This window comes from Harpia harpyja, chromosome 1, assembly GCF_026419915.1.
Source record: "Harpia harpyja isolate bHarHar1 chromosome 1, bHarHar1 primary haplotype, whole genome shotgun sequence".
NCBI classification, from domain to species: domain Eukaryota; kingdom Metazoa; phylum Chordata; class Aves; order Accipitriformes; family Accipitridae; genus Harpia; species Harpia harpyja.
In genome coordinates, this window is record NC_068940.1 from 224046 (window position 1) to 237666 (window position 13621).

The following is a 13621-nucleotide window of genomic DNA, read 5'->3' on the forward strand; positions in this document are numbered from 1 at the left end:
TGGCTAACGCACGCTCCAGACAGCGGACACCCCGCCTCGTTCCAGCTCCCGCTTGCTACGGTTCTGGCTCACTGAAGCCCCAGCTCCGCACTGAAGCTCCGGCTGATTTCAGCTGCTTCTCCTTACAAGCTCCAGCTATGTGCAACGGCCTGGGCTTTCCATAAGGTTGTATATCAACTGCTGTCAAAACCGGAGCATTAGGATTAAACATCAGAGTTACACGCCATATAAATATGCGTTAGTTTGGGCGATTAATTACTGAACAACTATTCTGAGCAGCGCAGAAAGAAGAGCTGCACTCAAAGAGGGCACGTGGGGTCTGAAAAGCGCCTTTCCCCCCCACAGACCATCGCAGATGTTGAGTTCGGCCGGCTGCGTGCCGGCCTCCCGAACTTCGGCGTCCGACACAACCAGACCCCCATCTCCGGGGAGGGTCCACGCGCCCTGCCCACCCCCTGCTTCCCCCCGCAGCTCCCCACACCCTCCCACCCGCCTGCCAAACCAGCCAAGCCGGCTCCCGCTTTTGGCCCCCACGCCGGCTGACTCGGGGCCCATTTGGGAGCCAGAAAACCCGGCTGCCGAGCCTGTTCTCAAGGCCCAAAAACGCAGGGCCGGACCTCTGTTTCTGGGCCCAAAGCCGCGCAGCAGCTCGGTCTGTTTCCGAGCCCCAAAATCAGCCAGGCGAGCCTGTTGTCAAGCCCCAGGAACAGAAAACTTGTTCTCCATTTCTGACCCTGCAGCGCCCACGGGCGACGCCGAGCGTAGCCACCCCACAGCCCTGCACCCCCGGGGCCCCACGCGCAGTTTTGGGGAGTGCTCGGGACCGGCGGAGGGCCCGGCCCCACGCCTCTGCGGGGCAGCCCCAGCACAGGCAGGGCGTCGCTTCACGATCGCCGTTTCAGGCTTTATTTCCCCGCCACGGCCGGCACGGCCAGGCCCCCACCCCAAACCCCCGAGCCGAAGCACCCCCGCGGGTAGCCGGGCCCAGCCACCCGGAAAACAAGAAAACCAAAGAGGGAACAAGACAGAGAACGTGGGGAAAGGCAAGGAGACGGACACAGAAACAGAGAGAGCGCGAGAGGGATAGGGAGCAGGACAGAGAGATGGAGCAAGAAAGGAAAAAGGGACGGGAGGCAGAACCAAGGGAAAGAGACACAAGGACGGGGAGCAGGACAAAGGGACGGAAGAGAAAAAAAAAAAAACAGCGACGGGCTGCAGGACAGAGATGAAGGGATTAAATAGACACAGGGAGCACGACAGAAGGACAGGGAGAGACAAAAGGGACAAAGAGCAGGCCAGCAGCGGAGGGGAGAAAACCAACTGCGATGGGCAGTGGGAGAGAGATACGGAAAAAGAAAAAAATACTGAGGAGCAGAACAAAGAAAGAAGAGACAGCTAGCTGGACAGGGGGACACAGTTAGAAAGGATGGGAGAGGGAACGGGGCACAGAGAGACAGACAGAAAAGGTAGCGAAAGAAAGCAAGGCAGAGGGACAGCAAGGCGGGGCGGGGGGGAAGGGACAGGGGTCTGGACAGATGGAGAAATAAGCAGCAGGGACAGAGGAAAAGAGACAGAAAGAGGGACAGGGAACATGGCAGAGAAGGACAAATCAGGACAGCGGCAGGACGGAGATAAAAAACTGGGACGGTCCTCAGGACAGAGAGGAATACAAATACGAGCAGGGAGCGGGACAAAGGGATACAGCGAGAAACGACGGGACAGGAAGCAAGACAGAGCGACAGACAAGAACAATGGCAACGAGAGAGAGAGAAAGAGAGAGACCGTGAGAAGCACAGGGGGTTGGGGAATTTAGAAAGAGAAGTATCAGGAGCCCTGCAGAGAGAGGGAGGGTGAATAAAAAAGGGGCAGGAAGCAGCACAAAGGGTCAGAGAGAGTAAGAGATGAACAGGAAGGAGGACGGGAATGACAAAAATAAACAGCAACAGCGAGCAAGACAAAGGGATAGAGAGAGAAAGAGAAAGTAGAAAGAAGAGAGAGAGGAAGGCAGGGACACAGAGCGGCACGTACAGGCGCAGAGAGGAAAAGAATGCCAGGGAACAGGCCAGAGAAATTGGGAGGCGGGGAAAGAGGTGGATGCAGATCAGGACAAGGAGATGGAAAAGGAAAAAACAGCGACTGGCTGCGGGACAAAGACGGGGGGCGGCAGGGGAGGAAGAGGGAGAGGGAGCAGGACGAGAACGCAGAGAGAAAAAGGAAGGGGGGCAGTCGACCAAGAGAGAGAAAGGGGAAGAAGAAGAGGGAGCAGGACAAGAGAAGAGACAGAAGAGGAGAGGTACAGGGAAGAAAAAAAAAAAAAAACAAAAAAACCCACAAACACCACCCAAAAAACCCCAAACGTCACAGCAGCATGGGAAAGCGAGGGGGCCAGGAGAGGGGGAGGGAGGGACCGGGACGCACAAGAGGAGCGACAGGGCCTCGAGGGCCCAGGACTCACCGGAGCTCTCGCTCTTGGAGCTGCCAGGAGACCTTGCCAGCTCAGACGCTTCTTTCTCCTTCTCTCCTCCCTTCCTCTTCTGGAACTCCCGTCGCTTGGCTGTCCTCCATGTAACGGAACACGCGAGCGTCTCACAGCTCTTACGAGATGAGGCCTCCTAGACACGTAGCCTCGCAAGCCTGAGGCTGCTGCAGTCAACGGCATCCCCAGGGGACGAACGGACAACCGCACCCACAGCGTGGCCTCTGGGAGAGGGAAAGAGGCAGCAGTGACCGTTATTACCGCAGCTCGACCCTGGCTGGAGCCCCTCCTTCCGCAGGGCTTCCGCAGACGCCGCTCGTTCCCCGCGCCGCTGCTAACGGCACCCCCGTTAAGGGAGACTCCAGACCACCGCAGGGCCAGCTTGCTGCCCTCGCGACAGGGCTCGGGGGCTGCCTGCGGCTACAGCGCAGGCTTCAGGGGAGGGGCTGGAGCTGGGGGCAGCCGCACGGGCCGAGCGGGGCCGGGGGAGCTCTGGCGACTCGGGCGGGCGCCCGCTGGCCGCGCCTGGGGGGTGCCCGCCTCCGTCCCCTCTTCCCTTCTACCGGCTCTCTCTCGGGGAACTCCCCGGCGCTGCCCTGGCCCGGCTCGCCTCCGGCGGACCGGCAGCCTGCCGCGGCGGCCGCTTCGCAGCTTCCCGTCCCGCCAGCCCCGGGCGGCCAGCGGGCAGGAGGCACCCCTCGCCCTCGCCCCCGCCCCCGCCCCCGCCGGAGGGGATCGCTCGCCTCACCCGCGGTCCCGGCGCTCGCCCGCTGCCGCCGAGACCCGCGCGCCGCCACGCTGCTCCCGGGGACCGCGCATGCGCCGGAGGGGCCGGAGCCGGCGCGCCAACGCCGGGCTGCCCCACGCGCAGGACGGCGCATGCGCCCGGGAGGGCTGGTCGGGGAGCGGGCGCAGCGGGAAGCCCGCGGAAAACCACGCGAAACCGGCAACGCTCCTGAGTCTGACCTGGTCGCACTCCGGGGGCCGCGGCGGCGGCAGCAGCGAGGACTACGCCGCGCCCGAGAGCCACGCGGCTGCCCGGCCGCCGAGTCCGCGGAAACTACAGCTCCCGGCATGCTCCGAGGGGACGCCGCTTCCGTTTCCGCCCACCCCCACGCCGGCGCAGCCGCAGTCCCCGCCGAGCCCCCAGCGCCGCTCCGGGCAGCTCCGGCGCGCTCCCGCCGCCGGCTCCGGACAGTCCCCGCCGCCGGCTCCGGCACGGCGCGGCACCCCCCGCCCGGCTCCGGCTCCGGTCAGTCCCCGTCGCCGCCGCTCCGGCACGGCGCGGCACCCCCCGCCCGGCTCCGGGCAGCGCCCGCCGCCGCCGCTCCGGCACGGCGCGGCCCCGCCCCGCTGCCGCTCCGCGCGTCCGGCACGGACCCCGCCGTCCTCCTCGGGGCTTTCCCCGGGACCCGCCGGGCGATCGCGCAAGCCCCGCCACGGGGCCCGGGCCCCCCCCGGCCCACGTGCTCCCGGCCCCCCGCGAGCCCCCAGGGCCCCGGCCCCCCCCCCCGGCCTCGGCACAGGCGGCCCCCACCTCCCCCGGGCCACCCCCGCCTGGGACGGTCGCGGTCCGAGGGGCGCCCGGCCCCGCTCACCTTCTCCCGAGGGGCAGCCGCAGCCCGGCCACCGCTCTGCTCTGCTCCGCTCCGCTCCGCTCCGCTCCTGCCTGGGCTCCCACCGGCCCCGCCGCGGCCCCTCCCCCGGCAGCCCCCCCTTCCCAGGGAGGGGCCGTCGCCATCAGCCTCACTGCCCGCACCTGGGGCTCCTCCAGCCCCGGCCCGCAGCTGCGGTACCGAAATCCCGAATAAAACTCCACAACACCCATGGGAAGTTCAGAAGCAGGCGCTTCGTTTATGGAATGAAAGATGTCAAAGTAAGATGACTCTTGACGAGCTGTTCACTGGGGTAAAAATACAGATTTTAATACCCGTCTTATTTTAGTTCTAAGACTTGGCAATTGCCAGGTATCATCTTTTCGATTTACCCAGGTCCACCGCCGAGGCCACAAGGGAGATTTCTTCCAGAGAGAGGATAGAGTTATTAAGTCTAAAGTCCATTATTTGCTTTTGTCCTTCAGGAAGAGGTGAGTGGAGCATCTATCATCACTATTCACCCACACAGTTAACCCTAAACTTTTCACCTGTCCTTTAATACAGTCACTTCCAAGCTAATTTTTTTCCATTATTAAGAGGGGACCCAGGATCATTTAAAATATTATTCTACTTTCTACAAATACATGCCCCATCTTAGAGCTTTAGCTACTAGAGAAAGTCTTTGGATTTTGGGGTCAGAGGAGTTGCAAGTCTAAACTTTCATACCCTTCTCTTTAGGATGTGCGATTTTTCTCTGTATGTCTAAACCAATCTAAATTTCCCTAGATGGTCCTGACTCTGGGTGGATCTAACAAGGATCCTGGAACTCCAGTAAATTCTAAACATGGTTTTATATTTTAAATATGGTCCCAAGTTCCTTTCTGCACTTGTCTCTACGGTTTTGGCAACTGACAGCCCCAAGGGGTCTTTGTACAAGTTTCTCCCGAAGGGCGATAAATTTATTCTTTTGTCCGTGAGGTGGATGCTTTGGTAATGTTATAATTCAAAATGCTATAATTCCTTCTTTCAAATTTAAAAAAATAATTGCCTTTTAAATCCATCCAATTTAATTTGCTAAAATGATTCTCATTGTTCTACGTCTTTTCTCAAGTTTTGGTTAAATTCAGTGTCAGTATTCTCCACGGAACTAGATTTTCATCTGACTTTGGAATCGGAAGGCAGGCTGTTATCGAGGTTAAATTTTGTGTCTTTACAAAACTTCGAATCAATTCCAAAACTAGAATTTTTTTTTTTAATCAAAATTACAGAAACGGTTAATATCAAGATTAATAGCTCAAACAATAATTGTTTCATTTTGTTTATCTTATGTTTAGAACCCCTCAAAAAAAATACTTAAACCCTATAACACACAAAAAGATTACTGCCCTTGACAATATTCCTAATAGCAACCCCAATATTATAAACTTTACACAATTGTTTTCCCAAATAGATAACGTGAAACTTACTTATAGGTTTTCAGTTTCAAAGGGCCAGTTTCTTTAGACTTCCAATTTCCTGTTGGTGCTTTCTTTAGTCTTGAATAATGAAGCCAAGGTTCTTCGCCCAGACCTTTACTGCTCTAAGTGTTGTTAAAATGACTCGATACGGTCCTTTCCACTTCTCAGTGATTTTATATATATTCAATCTCCTGGTCGGAAGGGATGCGCTGCTACGTCCAATTCTAAGGGTCCAGCTGCGGAGACATACTGACGAAGTTCTTGAAAAGAATTTCTCAAAGAATTCATAACACCTTTTAAAAACATATCTCCAAAGCCACTCCAGATACTCAGAACATAGGACTCTTGATACGGTCTTTCATATAACATTGCATAATGACTTAAATTTTCTCTCTCTTCTGGCTATACTCTGATTCTTAATAGAGCCATGGGTAAGGCTTTAACCCATGTGAGTGAGGTTTCCTGACAAATTTTACTCAACCGTTGCTTGAGGGTATAGTTCATTCTTTCTCCCCACCCCCCCCCCCCCGCCCCCTTGCTTGTGGTCTATATGGGGTGTGATAGTCTCAATCTATAGATAATACTTTGCTCGACTTGTCTCATCATCTTTGCTATGAAATGAGGGCCATTGTCAGATGACATTCTTACAGGCACCCCATAGTTTGGTATTATCTCTCTGAGCAAGACTTTAACTACTTCTCTTGCTTTGTCGGTGTGACAAGGGAAAGCCTCGGGCCACCCAGTAAAGATATCCACTAAAACTAGGGTAGATCCTTCTTTTCAAGGCAATTCTATAAAATCAATTTGCTAGTATCCCCCTAAAAAATTTCCTTATTTAATAATTCCAAAGATAATCTTATTACTGATTTGGGGATCATTTTATATATAAATTTCACATCCGCTTATAATTGTTTAAACAATCTTTGTCATATTTTACTTTCTGTTCCCCGATATACTTTGTTATGTTCAGCTCGGGCAATTTCTCTTATTATTGTGGGCGGGACTATTATTTGACCTGTCGGTGTTACAGCCTGTCCTGTTTCATTTTGTTAGCCTGCAATCTAACAATTAATTCTTCCATCTTTTTCATTATAATTTGGAGTTTCTTTAGGCAATTTTATACTTTTCTCTGGAACTAGCGCTAGGATGCCTTTTTCTGCAGCCTCTTTAGCAGCTTTATCAGCCAGTCGGTTACCTGCGTTAGGAACAGTCTTACCTAACTGGTGCGCTTTACAGCGCGTTATCGTGACTGCTGTTGGTTTTTGAACGGTTTCTAACAATTTCGGTATTTGTTCTGCATGCTGAATGGTGGTTCCTTGTGCAGATAACAGTCCTCTCTCTCTCTCCATATTGCTCCATGCGCACGTACTACTCCAAAAGCGTACTTTGAGTCTGTCCAAATGTTGACTCGCTTTCCTTGACTTAGTTCCAGAGCTCGAATAAGAGCTATCAATTCAGCCTTTTGGGCAGATGTCATCGAAGGCAAAGTTCGCAACGCAATTACCTCCTCGGTTGTTATTGTCTATCTGGATAAACGTTTTCCTTCACAGATGAAACCGCTTCCGTCGGTATACAGTTCCCAGTCTGCTGCTTCTAGCGGCACATCTCAGAGATCCAGTCAGCTGGGGTAAACTCTTTCGATTGTCTGCAAGCAGTCACGTTCCAGTTCTCCTTTAACTTGATCAGTTGTTGAAAACGCAACAGGGTTAACGGTGGTAGTAGTTTTTAAGTAAACATCATCTTGTTCCAGCAACACCACTCGGTATTTCAGCATTCTGCTAGGGGATAACCAATGCCCCCCTTTCTGTTTTAGCGCAACAGTTATCGTATGGGAAACGTACAGCGATCCTTTGTCCTCAGGTGAACTTAGGAGCTTCCTGGATCAGTAGCGCAGTTGCAGCGACGGCTCTCAGACGACCAGAGCATCCCAGACTCACGTGATCTAATCGCTTCGAGAAGCAGGCCACAGCTCGCCCACTTGGCCCTAAATATTGGGCCGGGATGCCCAGGGCTATACCTCTTCTTTCGCGAGTGAAAAGTTCAAATGTCTTTGTGAGATCCGGCAGGCCTAGGGCTGGCACCCCTATTACAGCCTGTTTCAATTCCTTGAAAGTAGCTTTCTCGGCATCAGTCCAATCCATTGTTTGAGGTTTTGAGCTGCTCCTATAAAGGTCGGACCCGCAAGCCACAACTGATAATCGACAGGTGACACCACGCAACCGTTCCCGGAAATGCTCTTCATTAATTTGTTAGTCTTAGGTTCGGGGAGACGACAAATTGCCTCTTTGCTCTCAGTTCCTAATTGTCTCTGTCCTTTTAGGATTTTAAAACTCAAATAAGTTTCTTCTTTCTGGGTTATTTGGGTTTTTTCTTTTGACACTCGCTATCCACTGATTCCCAAAGAGTTCAAAAAGTTAATAGTTAACTTTGTGCATTGTTCTTCCATCTCAGCTACAATTAACAGATCATCCATACATTTCAACAAGATTTCTTGATTATTTTCTTTCTTCCAAAGCTCTAATTCTCGTGCCAATGGATTTCCAAAGATGGTAAGACTATTCTTAAAGCCTTGAGGCAAGACTGTCCGTGTATATTGTCTTTTTCTCCCAGTCTCAGGATTTTCCCATTCAAAAGCAAAAAGCTCTTGACTGTTGGGATCCAAGGGAATACAGAAAAAGGCATCTTTTCAGTCTAACACTGTGAACCATTCTCGTTTCTCTGTTAGGGTTGTTAACAAAGTATAAGGATTTGCTACTACCGGATGAATATCTTGTACTATTTGATTTATTGCTCTGAGGTGTTGAACTAATCTATAATCTTTTTCATTAGCCTTTTAACAGGCAAGGTCGGGGTGTTATATTTGGATTCACATTCTGTTAACAATTTATATCTTAAAAATTTTTGTATTATCAATACTAACCCTTTCCGGCTTTCCAGTTTTAGGGGCTATGGCTTAATTCTTAGCGGATTCGATCCTGGCTTTAAATCCAGTCTCACAGGTTCTGCTTTTTGGATTTACCGGGAACTTCCCAGTCCAGACGATTGGAATTACAGCATTATACTTTGACTGGTATGATCTTCTGCTTTCGGTAACCATCCTGTAACAACAAAGCCACTGCTTCGATACGTTTAGTTTCTGGAATTAAAATTTTAATCTCTCCATTTTTTAATTTAATTTCTGCCTCTAAGTTCTCCAGTAGATCTCCCCTTAACAGGAGTTTAGGAGAATTTGGCACATACAAAAACTGCTGAGTGACCCATTGCTTTCCTAATTTCATTGTTAAAGATTTAAAGAAGGGTCTAGTTTCTCGTTCACTTGTTGCACCAACACCACCAATTTCTTCAAAACTTAACTCTCCCTCTAAGGTATTTAAAACTGAAAAGGTGACTCTAGCGTCAATTCATATTCAATTTTCTGTTCTCCCAGTTTAGCTGTAACCAGAGCTTCTGCTGGGAGACTCCCCTCCGGTCCCCGTCAGCTGCGTTCACTTAAAAAGAACAAATCGACATATGGCACTTCATTCCATTTACTCTCTCTCCTACAAAACAACAGTAATTGCAATATAGTATTATAACTCAAAGTTCTGTTTGTTTCCCATTTTTCCTGCAATTCACCCCAGTGTGCCAACAAACATCCCAACGGTGATGTTTTTGGTATCTTTTCATCAGCAGTTCTATTTCCTGCACTCTTATTCTTAAACAATTTTGCTAGTGCCATTATACTTATATACATTCAAATCCCAAATCCCAAACAAACGCAAATGACAGCTGTCCCAAATAATACACAAAGTCCAACCCAGCAATAGCTTTCGCTTACGACTTAGGGGCAGACGCCTAGGCTTCCACTGCAAACGGGTACCCTCCAAGCCCCAACCCTGCGAAGCTTTCGCCGCGCCTCACGGGCAGGCTTTCCAAACAAATTCCAAAGCAGCAGCGCCTTACCTTTTTTCCAGGGAACGCCGCGAGGAGCTTTGTGAGTCGAGGGCGATGGTTCTCCCCGAGAATACCTCGGCGCCGGCCGGAGTTCGATCGACACTCGATCTCGTCCAGTCTCACTCGCAAGGTCCCGTCTGGGTCGCCAAAACCGTTACCGAAATCCGGAATAGAACTCCTTAACACCAACGTGAAGTTAAGAAGCGGGCACTTAGTTTATCGCAGCGCTGGGGACACGGGGGATCGCTCCTCCAAAGGCGTGTCCCACTTAGTATCAAAATCCGTCAGTTTTTACAGACTTTTTCTGTCAGGTCATTGTTACATAAGCTCTTTCCATAAAAAGGCATACTATGCTCGTTCTTAAATTTAACCTTTCTAAGGATTGGTCCTTTGATTATATAACCTTATCAATATTCTTCTTTAAAAACAATCATTGGTCAGTTACACTTAGCTCTACTGACTGGAATCTTCGATACTCAAATCAAGATGGGAAGGGTAAGGGGGTTTCCAAGCCGCAAACTGGCGTCCACGACGGTTTCCTTCGTTTCTTGAAACGGAACATAGGAAAACCTGTAACTTCCTGGTGAGGTTTCTAGGGTTAGCTATTTCCAACCTTAACAATATTAAGGTTCCGATAGTCACACGTAACGCAGTTCCTAAAGTTTCTATGGCTACGTTTCAAACGTAACAGTCCTATACGTTACGCTTCACAATTTTACTTCTTAATCAAACCTAACTCTTCTACGTGATTAAATTTTGATTTCTTTACCAGAATATTTGCAACAGCTGGAGCCCAGCAGGAACAGGGGGGGCACGGCCCGACCCCCCCCAGCGCCTCACCTCCTCCTCCCCTGGGCTCCCTCACGGCCCCTCGCCCCGTGCAAAGGGAGCGCAAACGCAGCCCGGAGGGCAACGGGGCCGGCCGGCCGGCGTCCGTTCGGTCAGTCGCGCGCCTAACGAGTCCTGCCAGCGAGTCCGCTCCGGGGCTCGGGGCCCCCCCCCGACGCTCCCCCTGCCCCTGGGACACCTCTGATAGCATATTTCCGTACATTCTGTATGGCACGTCTAAATAGTTCTGGATGGTTTTAATATTTTGTACCAGCCGTGGAAACTGGTTTGCTGCTAGGTGACTGTAAAAGTGAGATTTAGTAAATAATTATTAGAAATCTTACACTAACGCGATGATTGAAACAATAGATAAAAGTATAGCCAAGCAATTAACTAGCAGAGGTAGGTACTCCTAAGTTTTGCAGTTCTTTGCTCTTATGACTAGATGAGAACAATGCTGAAACTGACCGCATGCGATTGAAACTGCGTTAAGCTTCAAGATCAGAGAACCAAGGACAAGAATAAAGACTTCAAGGACAGCCAGCAAGAACTTCAAATGGGTCGGTGGTCGCAAAAGCAGCCCTTCGTCTCAGATGGATCCTTCATTGCGCGTGATCGGATGTAGGCAGTGCTATGATAATCAGTTGCCATCATTTTTATGTATACGTATACTAATCTGATTCATATGCAATTAGTTAGTCTATATGACCTGTTTGTGCTAAAGGTGTGGCACGCACGCTAGGTGGAACTATCCCCCGTGCATCCAGCGCTGCAATGAAGAATGCCTGCTTTCTAAAACGCCAAAACGAGCCTTAGAGAGTTTCTTGGACCGGCTTTTCAGTATCAGAGGTACAAGGGAGGAAAGGAAAAAAAAAAAAAAGCAGCGGTGTGGGAAAGAGAGGGGCAGGGAGGGACCAGAACGCAGAAGAGGGGAGAGAGAGACAGGGCCCCGAGGGCCCGGGGCTCACCACAGCTCTCTTTCTTGGCGCTGCCAGCAGACTTTGCCAGTTCAGACGCTTCTTTCGGCTCCTCTCCCGCTCCCCTCCTCTTCCGTAACTCCGGCTGCACGGCCGTCCTCCCCCTAGGAGAACACGCGTCTCACGGGTCTTGCAAGACGAGGCTTCCTGGGCACGGAGCCTCGCTCGCCCGCACGCCACGCGGCCGCACCGCACCGTACCGTCGGTGCTGCGTACGGACCCTGCGGTGCACCCTGGCGGTCTGACCTGCTGTGGACTACGAAGAGGGATCCTTCCACACGCGGAGAGGCAGGCGCTCTCTTGCCTGCAGCGGGAGGCAGCTGCCGGCCGGGCGGCCGGCCGGCCTTCCATTTCTTCTTCTCTACCTTTCTCTGGCCTCTCCAGCTTCAGCCGCAGCAGCTCCTGCCCACAGCCAGTAAGTGCCCTGCCTGTCCCTTTGTGCTCCCACGCCATGCCGCGCCGCGCCGCGCCGCGCCGCGCGGAGAGGGAGGCCAGGCAGAGACAGCCCATGCAAGCTTTCCTTTCCGGCGGCGTTTCCTTACCGGGAGGAAGCGAGGAGCGCGGCGGCACCTCCCGCCGGCGCCGCATTGCCGGTACCGTCGGACGGCACGTGCGGGACGGGGGCAGCCCCGCGCACTCGCAGCCTCCGAGCTGCAGTACCGAACGTTGGTCACGAGGTGGCGGAAGAGAGCGGCGGCGAAAGGCGCCGCCAGCGCGCATGCGCGGATCCCGAGCTCCTGTGCCGCGTTCTGGTTGCCAGGCAACAGCAGGAGGGCTGCAAAACGCGCAACCGCGCATGCGCGGCTCCCGAACGCCAGGACCGCCTTCTGGTTGCTAGGCAACAGCAGGAGTGCCGTAAACCGCGCCACCGCGCATGCGCGGTTGCCGAGGCGTCGTGTCGCGCTACGGTTGCTAGGCAACAGCGGCGAGGGCCGTAACAGGCGCACCGCGCATGCGCGCCTCCGCTCTGCCGTACAGCGTCTCGGTTGCTAGGCAACAGCACGAGCGCCGTAAACCGCCCCACCGCGCACGCGCGGTTGCCGAGGCGTCGTGTCGCGCTACGGTTGCTAGGCAACAGCGGCGAGCGCCGTAAAAGGCGCACCGCGCATGCGCGGTTTCCGAGCTGCCGTACAGCGTCTCGGTTGCTAGGCAACAGCACGAGCGCCGTAAACCGCGCCACCGCGCATGCGCGGTTGCCGAGGCGTCGTGTCGCGCTACGGTTGCTAGGCAACAGCGGCGAGCGCCGTAAAAGGCGCACCGCGCATGCGCGGTTTCCGACCTGCCTGACAGCATCCTCGTTGCTAGGCAACAGCACGAGCGCCGTAAACCGCGCCACCGCGCATGCGCGGTTGCCGAGGCGTCGCGTCGCGCTACGGTTGCTGGGCAACAGCGGCGAGCGCCGTAAAAGGAGCAGCGCGCATGCGCGCCGCCCCAGCTGCCGTACAGCCTCTCCCTTACCAGGCAACAGCGGGGGCCCAGCCACACGCGCCACCGCGCATGCGCGCCTCCCGAACGCCAGTTCCCACCTTCGCTCGCCGGGCAGCAGCACCCCCGCAACGATCCTCTTCTGAGCATCAGCTGGATGAGACACCACTGACAGCTCAGCCCAGTAGAGACCAGCCACAGGCGGCAGCTACTTACTGGGGGCACAGGGCTTACGTTTCCCTGCCCTTTCCCCACTCGCAGCCCGGGCAGTCCTCTTCATTGCCTCCGTTCCAAAAAGCACCCGAGTGGCTGGAGCCTTTACAGCAGTCAAGCGCAAACAACAGACAATGTGGGCGGTCGCTTCTGTCCCTGCCCCCCCACCCCATTCTCTAGAGAGGAGAAGCAGCACAGGGAACCTGCAAACGGCAGGGGGGGTTGCCCTGGACCAAGCCCTAGGGACTGCTGTACCCGTCTGCACGTGGCATCAGGGTTGTGGGAGGGACAGCAGCCAGTCAACAGATACTGGCGAGAGATTTAAAAAAAACAAAAAAAAAATAACGCCTGGTTCAGGTGACAGCCTGAAGGCAGGCCACGAGAGACCCAAAGCTGCTTCGTGCCAGAGGGGCAGCTCTGTTCAGCAGGAAACGGCGCGTCCCAGCGGACCAGATGCGAGCGGCCGACCTGCAAGTGAGCGATACCCTGGCGATCCTGGGGCTCTCTTGGGGTGGGCGCACCTTTCCTCACCTCTGTGCTATCACAACTCTGCTCTCCTAATCCTGCACGCACGCAAGGCTTCTTGGGCGGGGCTTGTCTCTTATGGAAGAGACGCTGCACGGTGTTACTTACCGCCCTGCCCTCCGGCGTGCAAAGTAATTAGACGGGAAGCAGGGAAAGCAAAAGAGGCGCGTCGGGATATTAGATGTCCTCAGC

The 13621-nt window shown here is 53.7% G+C and overlaps 1 long non-coding RNA gene across 1 annotated transcript; it reads left to right on the plus strand.

Annotated features, from left to right (window-relative positions):
• The first annotated feature begins 4375 nt into the window (after positions 1 to 4375).
• On the plus strand, positions 4376 to 10555 carry LOC128144621 (uncharacterized). Its single transcript, XR_008236143.1, has 3 exons — positions 4376 to 4562; positions 4858 to 4902; positions 10234 to 10555. It is a non-coding gene; the product is annotated as an uncharacterized LOC128144621 (long non-coding RNA).
• The last annotated feature ends 3066 nt before the right edge of the window (positions 10556 to 13621 follow it).